The sequence below is a fragment of the Babylonia areolata genome, chromosome 35 (genome assembly GCF_041734735.1).
Source record: "Babylonia areolata isolate BAREFJ2019XMU chromosome 35, ASM4173473v1, whole genome shotgun sequence".
Classification (NCBI taxonomy): Eukaryota; Metazoa; Mollusca; class Gastropoda; order Neogastropoda; family Buccinidae; genus Babylonia; species Babylonia areolata.
The window spans coordinates 14062757-14067756 of NC_134910.1; the positions used below are offsets into that span (position 1 = coordinate 14062757).

General features: G+C 43.5%; 1 long non-coding RNA gene across 2 annotated transcripts; it reads left to right on the forward strand.

The window, feature by feature from the left end:
- The first annotated feature begins 1972 nt into the window (after nt 1-1972).
- On the forward strand, nt 1973-3459 carry LOC143278131 (uncharacterized). Of its 2 annotated transcripts, none has more exons than XR_013053841.1 (2): nt 1973-2123; nt 2346-3459. It is a non-coding gene; the product is annotated as an uncharacterized LOC143278131 (long non-coding RNA). The 2 variants fall into 2 exon arrangements; XR_013053842.1 differs by lacking the exon at nt 1973-2123 and adding an exon at nt 2186-2255.
- The last annotated feature ends 1541 nt before the right edge of the window (nt 3460-5000 follow it).

Genomic DNA, 5000 nt, shown 5'->3' on the forward strand with positions numbered 1-5000 from the left:
TGGAGAAAGCTAGAAGACAGACAAGCAAGCTGACAAAGAAAGGTGTGGGGAAAGCTAGAAGACAGACAAGCAAGCTGACAAAGAAAGGTGTGGAGAAAGCTAGAAGACAGACAAGCAAGCTGACAAAGAAAGGTGTGGAGAAAACTAGACAGACCAGCAAGCTGACAAAGAAAGGTGTGGAGAAAGCTAGAAGACAGACCAGCAAGCTGACAAAGAAAGGTGTGGAGAAAGCTAGAAGGCAGACAAGCAAGCTTACAAAGAAAGGTGTGGAGAAAGCTAGAAGACAGACCAGCAAGCTTACAAAGAAAGGTGTGGAGAAAGCTAGAAGGCAGACAAGCAAGCTTACAAAGAAAGGTGTGCAGAAAGCTAGACAGACCAGCAAGCTTACAAAGAAAGGTGTGGAGAAAACTAGACAGACCAGCAAGCTGACAAAGAAAGGTGTGGAGAAAGCTAGAAGACAGACCAGCAAGCTGACAAAGAAAGGTGTGGAGAAAGCAGTTAGAAGACAGACCAGCAAGCTTACAAAGAAAGGTGTGGAGAAAGCTAGAAGACAGACAAGCAAGCTTACAAAGAAAGGTGTGGAGAAAGCTAGACAGACCAGCAAGCTGACAAAGAAAGGTGTGGAGAAAGCTAGACAGACCAGCAAGCTTACAAAGAAAGGTGTGGAGAAAGCTAGAAGACAGACAAGCAAGCTTACAAAGAAAGGTGTGGAAAAAGCTAGAAGACAGACAAGCAAGCTTACAAAGAAAGGTGTGGAGAAAGCTAGACAGACCAGCAAGCTTACAAAGAAAGGTGTGGAAAAAGCTAGAAGACAGACAAGAAAGCTGACAAAGAAAGGTGTGGAGAAAGCTAGAAGACAGACAAGCAAGCTTACAAAGAAAGGTGTGGAGAAAGCTAGAAGACAGACCAGCAAGCTTACAAAGAAAGGTGTGTGGGGAAAGCTAGAAGACAGACAAGCAAGCTTACAAAGAAAGGTGTGGAGAAAGCTAGAAGGCAGACAAGCAAGCTTACAAAGAAAGGTGTGGAGAAAGCTAGAAGACAGACCAGCAAGCTGACAAAGAAAGGTGTGCAGAAAGCTAGAAGACAGACAAGAAAGCTGACAAAGAAAGGTGTGCAGAAAGCTAGAAGACAGACAAGCAAGCTTACAAAGAAAGGTGTGCAGAAAGCTAGACAGACCAGCAAGCTTACAAAGAAAGGTGTGGAGAAAGCTAGAAGACAGACAATCAAGCTTACAAAGAAAGGTGTGGAGAAAGCTAGAAGGCAGACAAGCAAGCTGACAAAGAAAGGTGTGGAGAAAGCTAGAAGACAGACAAGCAAGCTGACAAAGAAAGGTGTGGAGAAAGCTAGACAGACCAGCAAGCTTACAAAGAAAGGTGTGGAGAAAGCTAGACAGACCAGCAAGCTTACAAAGAAAGGTGTGGAGAAAGCTAGAAGACAGACAAGCAAGCTGACAAAGAAAGGTGTGGAGAAAGCTAGAAGACAGACAAGCAAGCTTACAAAGAAAGGTGTGGAGAAAGCTAGAAGACAGACAAGAAAGCTGACAAAGAAAGGTGTGGAGAAAGCTAGAAGACAGACCAGCAAGCTTACAAAGAAAGGTGTGGAGAAAGCTAGAAGACAGACAAGAAAGCTGACAAAGAAAGGTGTGGAGAAAGCTAGAAGACAGACAAGCAAGCTTACAAAGAAAGGTGTGGAGAAAGCTAGAAGACAGACCAGCAAGCTTACAAAGAAAGGTGTGGAGAAAGCTAGAAGACAGACAAGCAAGCTGACAAAGAAAGGTGTGGAGAAAGCTAGAAGACAGACCAGCAAGCTTACAAAGAAAGGTGTGGAAAAAGCTAGACAGACCAGCAAGCTTACAAAGAAAGGTGTGGAGAAAGCTAGACAGACCAGCAAGCTTACAAAGAAAGGTGTGGAGAAAGCTAGAAGACAGACAAGCAAGCTTACAAAGAAAGGTGTGGAGAAAGCTAGAAGACAGACCAGCAAGCTTACAAAGAAAGGTGTGGAGAAAGCTAGACAGACCAGCAAGCTTACAAAGAAAGGTGTGGAGAAAGCTAGAAGACAGACAAGCAAGCTTACAAAGAAAGGTGTGGAGAAAGCTAGACAGACCAGCAAGCTTACAAAGAAAGGTGTGGAGAAAGCTAGACAGACCAGCAAGCTTACAAAGAAAGGTGTGGAGAAAGCTAGAAGACAGACCAGCAAGCTTACAAAGAAAGGTGTGGAGAAAGCTAGAAGACAGACCAGCAAGCTGACAAAGAAAGGTGTGGAGAAAGCTAGACGACAGACAAGAAAGCTGACAAAGAAAGGTGTGGAAAAAGCTAGAAGACAGACAAGCAAGCTTACAAAGAAAGGTGTGGAGAAAGCTAGAAGACAGACAAGCAAGCTTACAAAGAAAGGTGTGGAGAAAGCTAGACAGACCAGCAAGCTTACAAAGAAAGGTGTGGAGAAAGCTAGACAGACCAGCAAGCTTCACACTTGACACGCTGTGGTAGAGACAGTCAGTCACTCGCGTATTGTTGGCCTGTCTGAGGCACACCCCACCTGACGCTGTTAACAGTTAACACATTACCACCCAGAGCGCGCAACTCCATAATAATCTCCCTTCGACTAAGGCATGTCCAAGTTTAGCACAGCAGTCACGATCTATGGAGCGCAGAGTTAATAACGAAGTGGGCTCACAGCTTATTGTGCTCTTTATGTTACGGTTCAGTTGTTCGCACATGGGGGTTCCGTTGTATGTCGTGGACTTTATAAATAATTGATAGCCCGTAGCAGTAGTAGCAGCAGCAGTAGTAGCAGCAGCACTAGTAGTCATAGTAGCAGAAACAGTAGTAATAGTGATGGTGTTGGTGGTAGTAGTAGTAGTAGTCTTATAGTAATAGTAGTAGCAGTAGCAATAGAGTTAGTGGTGGTGGTGGAAGTATTAGTGTCAGTCTAATATCATCATCTTAGATGAACAGACTATAAATAAATAAACGAAACGAAACGGAAGCAGTAGTAGTAGCAGCAGCAGCAGCAGCAGTAGCAGAAGTAGTAGCAGTGGTAGTAGTAGAGGTATAAGTAGCTATAGTAGTAGGAGCAGCAGCAGCAGTAGTTGCAGTAGTAGTAGCAGTAGTAGTAGTAGCAGTAGCAGTAACGGTGGTTGTCCTCATCGCCACAGTGTGTCTTAAGGTCTTTGCAATTTACAGAGGGTTTTATTATTATTGTTATCATTATCATTTAAAAAAAAAAATCTTATTCTTATTCTCATCAACTTTCCGACAAACTTTAAGGTCTTCATGGTGGTCTTAACTTGTCATTAAAAAATATCAACTTAATTGTTCATCCCGTATGTGCCAATCAATGAGGTTTATGCCAACTGAATGTTTGTTTATGTCAAGTTCTTGTGATCAGTCTTTTTAATCGCAGAATGTGTGTTTAAGCTTGCGCCATTTGCTGCTTTCAATAAAACAACTTTTAAACAAATGTGTTGTGTTGTGTTGTGTGTGTGTGTGTGTGTGTGTGTGTGTGTGTGTGTGTGTGTGTGTGTGTGTGTGTAGTGCGCGCACAAGCGTTCCTGCCTGTGCATGTGTGTGTGTGCATTAGCGCATGCTGTGAGCATGCACTCTTCCGTTACTTTCAAAGCAAGTAAAAAGAACCACACAATATCAGAATAAAACAAAATACCCGATCAAGTCGAAACACACACACACACACACACACACACACACACACACACACACACACACACACATAGAGAGAATTACACACACACGCACACATACACACACACACACACACACACACACACGCAGAGTTATGCACACACACACACACACACACACACACACACACACACACAGAGTTATGCACACACACACACACACACACAGAGTTATGCACACACACACACAGAGTTATGCACACACACACACACACACACACACACACATAGAGTTATGCACACACACACACACACACACACACACACACACACACAGAGTTATGCACACACACACACACACACACACACACACACACACACACACACACACACACAGAGAGAGTTACACACACACACACACACACACACACACACAGAATTTTATTTGGACATCCAAAATGACACACTGATCCTAAAAAAAAAAAAATCCACCACATGCATTCCTTTATTATTTAACAGACAGAGAAAAAAGCGAAATGAAGGAGATATTGGGGCAAACCCCCCCCCCCCCAAAACACAAAAAAACCTGTCAAAAATAGGACAACAGTGCGTGAGAAGCAGTGCTCAAAAGCACGGTCTTAATGGCATGTGGCTACCGATTGGCGCGAGACCCACGAAACACATTGAGCATGCTTGATTGCCAAACCCGGTAAGAGCGTCCGGGCGAAGACGGCGGTCTCAAAATGGGCGCGCTTGATTGTCAAACCTGGCAAGGGACTGACGTTACTCGTAAAATCGCAGCGCTAGGCATCTGAGTTGTTGGTGGTAAGAGGAAACAGTCTTCCGCAGGGCTGTTAACTGATTAATTGAATATCTATTTTGGTTTGCTTACTTTTTATGGGGATGAAAAGTGAAAATGCAACAGTCATCTACATCGTACATTTTCTAACGAACTAACACACTTAACTCTTTCCATACGAACGGCGAAAGAGACGACGTTAACAGCGTTTCACCCCAATTACCATCATCAAAATATTGCAAGCGGAAGGCTCTTATACTGAAGAGGTGAATGTTGACAAAGAATACCACAATTCTGACGACGGAAGCTAAAGGTTGGGTCATTCAGACACCCACTGGACATCCGAGGGGTCTGTGTAGAGGAGAAGAGTGGACTGGCCGTACTGAGTGCGTTAATGTGAATTTTCTAGACTGTGTGTGTGGCATCCATCCAAGGAGACATTCTTTAAATAAAACAAACAGATAGAAAAGACAATAGAACATGTATATAAAAAAACAACAACAACTACAACACACACACACACACACACACACACACACAGACACACACACACACACACACACA